The sequence below is a fragment of the Pecten maximus genome, chromosome 18 (assembly GCF_902652985.1).
Source record: "Pecten maximus chromosome 18, xPecMax1.1, whole genome shotgun sequence".
In the NCBI taxonomy this organism is placed as follows: domain Eukaryota; kingdom Metazoa; phylum Mollusca; class Bivalvia; order Pectinida; family Pectinidae; genus Pecten; species Pecten maximus.
Genome location: NC_047032.1, coordinates 3,425,885 through 3,438,352, shown reverse-complemented (window position 1 = coordinate 3,438,352; position 12,468 = coordinate 3,425,885).

Here is a 12,468-nt window from a genome sequence, read left to right as displayed (position 1 = left end):
AATATGTAAAAAAAAAAAAAAAACAATAACAATATCGATATGAGAAAGGTGGACAATTCTCAAACTTCATATATAGGCTTTCTTCGGACACTAATTGTGCACGTTCCATTGAGAGACTGATTAGTAAGCAAGATGGCCGACAGATGTTCAAATTACAATTTTTATAATTAAAGTTTGTTATCGCTATTTTTCAGACAGTTATTGATGAAAATTTCTCAAATTTCATAAGTAAGGTTCTATTGTTAGTTAAGGCCATCATCGTTATATCTCAGAGAAGTCTTGATGAATTTCTAAGAGAGATTCAAAGTCATTCGGTGCGGGCGCCAGGATTCCTTATGAATCTGTTTAAGTATTACACAGAGTTATTCTATCATCACACCTGTACATGCCCTGTGCACATGACGTAATTTAACTTTTCGATATCATATTTTACCTGGAGGGAACTTAGGAAAACGGTCCAGTGAAACGAAGTTTTAATTTCAATATTACTTAAGAGATACTTAAGAGTATTTTGTTGAAATGGGAACTAAGGAAAACAGTCCAGGGTATCGTTTCACAAAGCTTCGTAACTTACGAAATTTGCGTAAGTCACATTTACGAATTACTACGCGTTTCACAAAAACTTCGTAACTTACGAACGTTCGTAAGTTACGCAAAAACCTTGCGTAACTTTACGCCATATCAACCCTGTCGGAACTTACGAAAACAATTTAAAATCGTGCGCAGGCATGCCCTTTTGAACAGAAAATGACGTCGTACTCATTTACAAATAAGCATAAGAAAACGAATATGCCTTGTGAGCGAAACGAAGTTTTAATTTTAATATTACTTTAGAGATACTAAAGAGTATTTTGATGAAATCTAACAATCATTGTTCTAGCTACCCAAGTCGCAACCAGCCTCGTTCCCGCTGACGCATCGAAAGAAGGGATGCAACTCCTTTATACCGTACAAGCTGCTGAGGGAGACAACAATTTTGTACTATACATACTTATCAAAGGGACACAACTCTCCTATACTGTACGCACTGATAGAGGGAGACAACTCTCCTATACTGTACATACTGATAGAGGGAGACAACTCTCCTATGCTGTACATACTGATAGAGGGAGACAACTCTCCTATACTGTACGCACTGATGGAGGGGAGACAACTCTCCTATGCTGTACATACTGATGGAGGGAGACAACTCTCCTATACTGTACGCACTGATAGAGGGAGACAACTCTCCTATACTGTACATACTGATAGAGGGAGACAACTCTCCTATACTGTACATACTGATAGAGGGAGACAACTCTCCTATACTGTACATACTGATAGAGGGGAGACAACTCTCCTATGCTGTACATACTAATGGAGGGGAGACAACTCTCCTATACTGTACGCACTGATAGAGGGAGACAACTCTCCTATGCTGTACATACTGATGGCGGGGAGACAAATCCTGAATGCTGTAAGCTCTGATTATCGGACACAACTCCTTTATACTTACACGCTGAATGAGGGGAGACAACTCCTTTATACAGTATACGATGGAGGAGGAGAGATAACTCAGTTAAAGTGTACATGTATATACTGATGGAGGGGAGGAAACTTTCTGTTGTACACGTTGGGGAAAATGTGCCAACTCCGCAATACATTACACGCTGAATAGGCGAGACAACTCCATTATACAGTACAATATGAAGAAAGGGGGATAACTCCGTTATAGTTTACACTCTTAATGCAGTATACGCTAATGAGGGTAGAAAACCACTTTATGCTCTTCACGCAAATGGAGGGTTCTCCTTTATCCTTATGCCGTACATGCTGGTGGAAGGGAGGCAACTCTTTTGAACTGTACACGCTAATGCAGGGGAAGCAACTCCGCTATACTTGCAAATTGAGGAAGGGGAGACAACTAATTTGTACTGTACACTCATACTAAGCGAAGACAATTCCTGAAAATTGTGTTTACCAGGTATTCAAAGACTTTCACTTCAAAAGATTTTTGTTTAATATTGTGGAACTTTTCCACAACGAATGGATTCACCAGAGGCATGGTAGAAGCCATATTGTCGACATAATTATATATTGGGACTTCACGAGATGTCAAGAGCTATCTCGGTCTCGAGATTTCACGAGATTTAAAGAGAGCACAATTGAACAAATGGTGACTCTGGTCGCCTTTTCACGTTCAGATGTTTTGAGTATCATGAGAAATCTCATTAATGTTTTGGTGTATACCGAGTACACATCGTACATACTCGCACGGGCTAGTCCGTACTCCTGTAAGTTTATGATTCGTTAAATGTGATTCAAAGTTATGTTGCTCTCTCCATCCATTATAATGCACGAAATACAAGCGATTGCAGGAAAAAAAAGCAAACACTATTTTATTTTGTCTAGTGATGGAGTTATTTATAATCAAAATGATGGAGATTGGTTCCTGTGTTACATGTTATCAAGTTTATAGAGACTCGTCCCTGTGTTACAAGTTATCAAGTTAAAGAAGACTCGTCCCTGTGTTACATGTTATCAAGTTTATAGAGACTCGTCCCTATGTTACATGTAATCAGGTTTATAGAGACTCGTCCCTGTGTTACATGTAATCAAGTTTATAGAGACTCGCCCCTTTGTTACATCTTATCAAGTTTATAGGGACTCGTCCCTATGTTACATGTAATCAAGTTTATAGAGACTCGTCCCTGTGTTACATGTAATCAAGTTTATAGAGACTCGTCCCTTTGTTACATGTTATCAAGTTTATAGGGACTCGTCCCTGTGTTACATGTTATCAAGTTTATAGAGACTCGTCCCTGTGTTACATGTAATCAAGTTTATAGAGACTCGTCCCTGTGTTACATGTTATCAAGTTTATAGAGACAGGTCCCTGTGTTATATGTTATCAAATTTATAGAGACAGGTCCCTGTGTTACATGTAATCAAGTTGATAGAGACTCGTCCCTGTGTTACATGTAATCAAGTTTATAGAGACTCGTCCCTGTGTTACATGTAATCAAGTTTATAGAGACTCGTCCCTGTGTTACATGTTATCAAGTTTATAGAGACTCGTCCCTGTGTTACATGTTATCAAGTTGATAGAGACTCGTCCCTGTGTTACATGTTATCAAGTTGATAGAGACTCGTCCCTGTGTTACATGTTATCAAGTTTATAGAGACTCGTCCCTGTGTTACATGTTATCAAGTTTATAGAGACTCGTCCCTGTGTTACATGTAATCAAGTTTATAGAGACTCCTCCCTGTGTTACATGTTATCAAGTTTATAGAGACTCGTCCCTGTGTTACATGTAATCAAGTTTATGGAGACTGGTCCCTGTGTTACATGTAATCAAGTTGATAGAGACTCGTCCCCGTGTTACAAGTTATCAAGTTAAAGGAGACTCGTCCCTATGTTACATGTTATCAAGTTTATATAGACTCGTCCCTGTGTTACATGTTATCAAGTTTATAGAGACTCGTCCCTGTGTTACATGTTATCAAGTTTATAGAGACTCGTCCCTGTGTTACATGTTATCAAGTTTATAGAGACTCGTCCCTGTGTTACATGTTATCAAGTTTATAGAGACTCGTCCCCGTGTTACATGTTATCAAGTTTATAGAGACAGGTCCCTGTGTTACATGTTATCAAGTTTATAGAGACTCGTCCCTGTGTTACATGTTATCAAGTTTATAGAGACTCGTCCCTGTGTTACAAGTCATCAAGTTTATAGAGACTCGTCCCTGTGTTACATGTTATCAAGTTTATAGAGACTCGTCCCTGTGTTACATGTTATCAAGTTTATAGAGACTCGTCCATGTGTTACATGTTATCAAGCTTATAGAGACAGGTTCCTGTGTTACATGTAATCAAGTTGATGGAGACTCGTCCCTATGTTACATGTAATCAAGTTTATAGAGACTCGTCCCTGTGTTACATGTAATCAAGTTTATAGAGACTCGTCCCTGTGTTACATGTAATCAAGTTTATAGAGACTCGTCCCTGTGTTACGTGTTATCAAGTTTATAGAGACTCGTCCCTATGTTATCAAGTTTATAGAGAGAGGTCCCTGTGTTACATGTTATCAAGTTTATAAAGACTCGTCCCTGTGTTACATGTTATCAAGTGTATGGTGACTCGTCCCTATGTTACATGTTATCAAGTTAAAGGAGACTCGTCCCTATGTTACATGTTATCAAGTTTATAGGAACAGGTTCCTGTGTTACATGTAATCAAGTTTATAGAGACTCGTCCCTATGTTACATGTTATCAAGTTGATAGAGACTCGCCCCTGTGTTACATGTAATCAAGTTTATAGAGACTCGTCCCTGTGTTACATGTTATCAAGTTGATAGAGACTCGTCCCTGTGTTACATGTAATCAAGTTTATAGAGACAGGTTCCTGTGTTACATGTAATCAAGTTCATAGAGACTCGTCCCTGTGTTACATGTAATCAATTTAATAGAGACTCGTCCCTGTGTTACATGTAATCAAGTTGATAGAGACAGGTTCCTGTGTTACATGTTATCAAGTTGATAGAGACTCGTCCCTATGTTACATGTTATCAAGTTGATAGAGACTCGCCCCTGTGTTACATGTAATCAAGTTTATAGAGACTCGTCCCTGTGTTACATGTTATCAAGTTTATAGAGACTCGTCCCTGTGTTACCTGTAATCAAGTTTATAGAGACCCATCCCTATGTTACATGTAATCAAATTTATAGAGACAGGTCCCTGTGTTACATGTAATCAAGTTTATAGAGACTCGTCCCTGTGTTACATGTAATCACGTTTATAGAGACTCGTCCCTGTGTTACATGTAATCAAGTTTATTAGAGACTCGTCCCTGTGTTACATGTAGTCAAGTTTATAGAGACTCGTCCCTATGTTACATGTTATCAAGTTTATAGAGACTCGTCCCTGTGTTACATGTAATCAAGTTTATAGAGACTGGTCCCTGTGTTACATGTTATCAAGTTGATGGAGACTCGTCCCTGTGTTACATGCTATCAAGTTTAAAGAGACTCGTCCCTGTGTTACATGTTATCAAGTTTATAGAGACTCGTCCCTGTGTTACATGTAATCAAGTTTATAGAGACCCGTCCCTGTGTTACATGTTATCAAGTTTATAGAGGCTCGTCCCTGTGTTACATGTTATCAAGTTTATAGAGACTCGTCCCTGTGTTACCTGTAATCAAGTTTATAGAGACCCATCCCTATGTTACATGTAATCAAATTTATAGAGACAGGTCCCTGTGTTACATGTAATCAAGTTGATAGAGACTCGTCCCTGTGTTACATGTAATCAAGTTTATAGAGACTCGTCCCTGTGTTACATGTAATCAAGTTTATAGAGACTCGTCCCTGTGTTACATGTTATCAAGTTTATAGAGACTCGTCCCTGTGTTACATGTTATCAAGTTGATAGAGACTCGTCCCTGTGTTACATGTTATCAAGTTGATAGAGACTCGTCCCTGTGTTACATGTTATCAAGTTTATAGAGACTCGTCCCTGTGTTACATGTTATCAAGTTTATAGAGACTCGTCCCTGTGTTACATGTAATCAAGTTTATAGAGACTCCTCCCTGTGTTACATGTTATCAAGTTTATAGAGACTCGTCCCTGTGTTACATGTAATCAAGTTTATGGAGACTGGTCCCTGTGTTACATGTAATCAAGTTTATAGAGACTCGTCCCTGTGTTACATGTTATCTAGTTATAGAGACTCGTCCCTGTGTTACATGTAATCAAGTTGATAGAGACTCGTCCCTGTGTTACATGTTATCAAGTTTATGGAGACTCGTCCCTGTGTTACATGTAATCAAGTTTATAGAGACTCGTCCCTGTGTTACATGTTATCAAGTTTATGGAGACTCGTTCCTATGTTACATGTTATCGAGTTTATAGAGACTCGTCCCTGTGTTACCTGTAATCAAGTTTATAGAGACTCGTCCCTATGTTACATGTTATCAAGTTTATAGAGACTCGTCCCAGTGTTACATGTAATCAAGTTTATAGAGACTCGTCCCTGTGTTACATGTTATCAAGTTTATAGAGACTCGTCCCTGTGTTACATGTTATCAAGTTTATAGAGACTCGTCCCTGTGTTACATGTTATCAAGTTGATAGAGACAGGTCCCTGTGTTACGTGTTATCAAGTTTATAGAGATTCGTCCCTGTGTTACATGTAATCAAGTTGATGGAGACTCGTCCCTGTATTACATGTTATCAAGTTGATAGAGACTCGTCCCTGTGTTACATGTAATCAAGTTTATAGAGACTCGTCCCTCTGTTACATGTTATCAAGTTTATGGAGACTCGTCCCTGTGTTACATGTTATCAAGTTGATAGAGACTCGTCCCTGTGTTACCTGTAATCAAGTTTATAGAGACTCGTCCCTGTGTTACATGTAATCAAGTTTATAGAGACTCGTCCCTGTGTTACATGTAATCAAGTTTATAGAGACTCGTCCCTATGTTACATGTTATCAAGTTTATAGAGACTCGTCCCTATGTTACATGTAATCAAGTTGATAGAGACTCGTCCCTATGTTACATGTTATCAAGTTAATAGAGACTCGTCCCTGTGTTACATGTAATCAAGTTTATAGAGACTCGTCCCTGTGTTACATGTTATCAAGTTTATAGAGACTCGTCCCTGTGTTACATGTTATCAAGTTTATAGAGACTCGTCCCTGTGTTACATGTTATCAAGTTGATAGAGACAGGTCCCTGTGTTACGTGTTATCAAGTTGATAGAGATTCGTCCCTGTGTTACATGTAATCAAGTTGATGGAGACTCGTCCCTGTGTTACATGTTATCAAGTTGATAGAGACTCGTCCCTGTGTTACATGTTATCAAGTTGATAGAGACTCGTCCCTGTGTTACATGTTATCAAGTTTATAGAGACTCGTCCCTGTGTTACATGTTATCAAGTTTATAGAGACTCGTCCCTGTGTTACATGTAATCAAGTTTATAGAGACTCCTCCCTGTGTTACATGTTATCAAGTTTATAGAGACTCGTCCCTGTGTTACATGTAATCAAGTTGATGGAGACTGGTCCCTGTGTTACATGTAATCAAGTTTATAGAGACTCGTCCCTGTGTTACATGTTATCTAGTTATAGAGACTCGTCCCTGTGTTACATGTAATCAAGTTGATAGAGACTCGTCCCTGTGTTACATGTTATCAAGTTTATGGAGACTCGTCCCTGTATTACATGTAATCAAGTTTATAGAGACTCGTCCCTGTGTTACATGTTATCAAGTTTATGGAGACTCGTCCCTATGTTACATGTAATCGAGTTTATAGAGACTCGTCCCTGTGTTACCTGTAATCAAGTTTATAGAGACTCGTCCCTATGTTACATGTTATCAAGTTTATAGAGACTCGTCCCAGTGTTACATGTAATCAAGTTTATAGAGACTCGTCCCTGTGTTACATGTTATCAAGTTTATAGAGACTCGTCCCTGTGTTACATGTTATCAAGTTTATAGAGACTCGTCCCTGTGTTACATGTTATCAAGTTGATAGAGACAGGTCCCTGTGTTACGTGTTATCAAGTTTATAGAGATTCTTCCCTGTGTTACATGTAATCAAGTTGATGGAGACTCGTCCCTGTGTTACATGTTATCAAGTTGATAGAGACTCGTCCCTGTGTTACATGTAATCAAGTTTATAGAGACTCGTCCCTGTGTTACATGTTATCAAGTTTATGGAGACTCGTCCCTGTGTTACATGTTATCAAGTTGATAGAGACTCGTCCCTGTGTTACCTGTAATCAAGTTTATAGAGACTCGTCCCTGTGTTACATGTAATCAAGTTTATAGAGACTCGTCCCTGTGTTACATGTAATCAAGTTTATAGAGACTCGTCCCTATGTTACATGTTATCAAGTTTATAGAGACTCGGCCCTATGTTACATGTAATCAAGTTTATAGAGACTCGTCCCTATGTTACATGTTATCAAGTTAATAGAGACTCGTCCCTGTGTTACATGTAATCAAGTTTATAGAGACTCGTCCCTGTGTTACATGTTATCAAGTTTATAGAGACTCGTCCCTGTGTTACATGTTATCAAGTTTATAGAGACTCGTCCCTCTGTTACATGTTATCAAGTTGATAGAGACAGGTCCCTGTGTTACGTGTTATCAAGTTGATAGAGATTCGTCCCTGTGTTACATGTAATCAAGTTGATGGAGACTCGTCCCTGTGTTACATGTTATCAAGTTGATAGAGACTCGTCCCTGTGTTACATGTAATCAAGTTTATAGAGACTCGTCCCTGTGTTACATGTTATCAAGTTTATGGAGACTCGTCCCTGTGTTACATGTTATCAAGTTGATAGAGACAGGTCCCTGTGTTACATGTTATCAAGTTTATAGAGACTCGTCCCTATGTTACATGTTATCCAGTTTATAGAGACTCGTCCCTGTGTTACATGTAATCAAGTTTATAGAGACTCGTCCCTGTGTTACATGTAATCAAGTTTATAGAGACTCGTCCCTGTGTTACATGTTATCAAGTTTATAGAGACTCGTCCCTATGTTACATGTTATCAAGTTTATAGAGACTCGTCCCTGTGTTACCTGTAATCAAGTTGATAGAGACTGGTCCCTGTGTTACATGTAATCAAGTTGATAGAGACTCGTCCCTGTGTTACATGTTATCAAGTTTATAGAGACTCGTCCCTGTGTTACATGTAATCAAGTTTATAGACAGGTCCCTGTGTTACATGTTATCAAGTTTATAGAGACTCGTCCCTGTGTTACATGTAATCAAGTTTATAGAGACTCGTCCATGTGATACATGTAATCAAGTTTATAGAGACAGGTCCCTATGTTACATGTAATCAAGTTTATAGAGACTCGTCCCTGTGTTACATGTTATCAAATTATAGAGACTCGTCCCTGTGTTACATGTTATCAAGTTTATGGAGACTCGTCCCTGTGTTACATGTAATCAAGTTTATAGAGACTCGTCCCTGTGTTACATGTAATCAAGTTGATAGAGACTCGTCCCTATGTTACATGTTATCAAGCTTATAGAGACTCGTCCCTGTGTTACATGTTATCAAGTTTATAGAGACCCGTCCCTGTGTTACATGTAATCAAGTTTATAGAGACTCGTCCCTGTGTTACATGTAATCAAATTATAGAGACTCGTCCCTGTGTTACATGTTATCAAGTTTATAGAGACTCGTCCCTATGTTACATGTAATCAAGTTGATAGAGACTCGTCCCTGTGTTACATGTAATCAAGTTTATAGAGACTCGTCCCTGTGTTACATGTAATCAAGTTTATAGACAGGTCCCTGTGTTACATGTTATCAAGTTTATAGAGACTCGTCCCTGTGTTACATGTAATCAAGTTTATAGAGACTGGTCCCTGTGTTACATGTTATCAAGTTTATGGAGACTCGTCCCTGTGTTACATGTTATCAAGTTTATAGAGACTCACCCCTATGTTACATGTTATCAAGTTGATAGAGACTCGTCCCTGTGTTACATGTAATCAAGTTTATAGAGACTCGTCCCTGTGTTACATGTTATCAAGTTTATAGAGACTCGTCCCTATGTTACATGTTATCAAGTTGATAGAGACTCGTCCCTGTGTTACCTGTAATCAAGTTGATAGAGACTGGTCCCTGTGTTACATGTAATCAAGTTGATAGAGACTCGTCCCTGTGTTACATGTTATCAAGTTTATAGAGACTCGTCCCTGTGTTACATGTAATCAAGTTTATAGACAGGTCCCTGTGTTACATGTTATCAAGTTTATAGAGACTCGTCCCTGTGTTACATGTAATCAAGTTTATAGAGACTCGTCCATGTGTTACATGTAATCAAGTTTATAGAGACAGGTCCCTATGTTACATGTAATCAAGTTTATAGAGACTCGTCCCTGTGTTACATGTTATCAAATTATAGAGACTCGTCCCTGTGTTACATGTTATCAAGTTTATGGAGACTCGTTCCTGTGTTACATGTAATCAAGTTTATAGAGACTCGTCCCTGTGTTACATGTAATCAAGTTGATAGAGACTCGTCCCTATGTTACATGTTATCAAGCTTATAGAGACTCGTCCCTGTGTTACATGTTATCAAGTTTATAGAGACCCGTCCCTGTGTTACATGTAATCAAGTTTATAGAGACTCGTCCCTGTGTTACATGTAATCAAATTATAGAGACTCGTCCCTGTGTTACATGTTATCAAGTTTATAGAGACTCGTCCCTATGTTACATGTAATCAAGTTGATAGAGACTCGTCCCTGTGTTACATGTAATCAAGTTTATAGAGACTCGTCCCTGTGTTACATGTTATCAAGTTTATAGAGACTCGTCCCTGTGTTACATGTAATCAAGTTTATAGAGACTGGTCCCTGTGTTACATGTTATCAAGTTTATGGAGACTCGTCCCTGTGTTACATGTTATCAAGTTTATAGAGACTCACCCCTATGTTACATGTTATCAAGTTTATAGAGACTCGTCCCTGTGTTACATGTAATCAAGTTGATAGAGACAGGTCCCTGTGTTACGTGTTATCAAGTTTATAGAGACTCGTCCCTATGTTACATGTTATCAAGTTGATAGAGACTCGTCCCTGTGCTACAAGTTTTACTTAGCGATACACACAGGTGATGGAATACCCGATAGTACAGTATTTATCATGCCATATTTATATGTTCATTAATTTGTACGCGTAAAAATCTTTAGAGAAATCATTGATTAACCTATATATTTTACATTCTATAATTATCAATATCTATCAAACACAATAGTCTCGGTTGTTTGTTTTATCACTTTGTTATAGATTCTATTTTTCTCGTACTCATATTTTTGGGATGGTATTGTCTTGAATTTGAAGAATTGAACGGTTATCACGATTCCTGTTTCACACGTCCAATTTTTGAGCAATTAGATATATTTTGTCATGCAGGTTTGAATTGAACTGACATTGACAAATGGTATGTCAGTTCAAACAGAACTGCGTACAAAAACACACTCTTTACTATCTGCCATTGAGATGAAAATCTGCAAACATTGTTAAAGAAAACAACAATTAATGAAGGAAATTTAAACTGCTAATGGGGATTAACATAATATCAGAAAGTCCAGAGAATAAAAGAAAGGATATTTTAAGGACGGCATAATCTTTTTTTTTTTGTCAAACAGTCACAAATGTTTTGAGATAGGCATTTCTCACGAAAGTCGACCCGATCATTCCGTAATATCTTCGTCAATGACAGCTCAACTCATGAATCACTTTAAGATAAAGATTCGGGTTTTTTGGGGGTTTTTTTCTTCTTCTTTTTTTAAATTTTTTTTTTTACGCAAAATTAATAATTAATATCTCATTGGATAACACCTTCAATTGACTACAACGGGAATATCAATGAAATAAAAATGTATTAATTAATTTTCAGTTCTGTTTAATGTTGGCTCCTGATGAATCCTTTCATTTTGTTGAAAACCAATGTAGGTTGATAAGATCGATGTTTTCCTTTTGTGAACTTTCCATTTCTTGATAGCGATTTCTCTGATCCCACAATTATCTAACTACTGATATATATTTACTCTCCCTTGTTCCATAGTCCCTCACAGCAATCGTTATACCATTTCGTTTTATTTACGGATATTTTCATCGTTTTGTCCTTCCTTTAATGACTATCGCTGTTGTAAGGACATTGGACACTACAAAACAATCTTGTCTCGTGCCATCATTCGTTGTTGTTGTTTTTTTTACAGATTATTCGTGTTCATTGATGTCAATACCGGTATTGGTTAGGATTATACTCGACCTACAAGCACAAAAGTAATCAGGTATTATTTTATTGATGATAGAGGTACGATATCGACATTTTCAGGAAACGAACCTACATTTTACAAACAAAACAAAGAGAATATATATCAAATATTAATACGATAGACAGTCGTGTTATTCATCAGTCACAAAGATGTCTTCAGTTTTCGGTCAGATATCAAAATGAATTTATTTATCATCTTGTATAAAAAAAAACAGCTCATATATACTCTACCACATTGTACTGGGAGGTACTATATAACACTGTACTGGGAGGTACTATATAACACTGTACTGGGAGGTACTATATAACACTGTACTGGGAGGTACTATATAACACTGTACTGGGAGGTACTGTATAACACTGTACTGGGAGGTACTGTATAACACTGTACTGGGAGGTACTATATAACACTGTACTGGGAGGTACTATATAACACTGTACTGGGGAGGTACTGTATAACACTGTACTGGGAGGTACTATATAACACTGTACTGGGAGGTACTATATAACACTGTACTGGGAGGTACTGTATAACACTGTACTGGGAGGTACTGTATAACACTGTACTGGGAGGTACTGTATAACACTGTACTGGGAGGTACTATATAACACTGTACTGGGAGGTACTATATAACACTGTACTGGGAGGTACTATATAACACTGTACTGGGAGG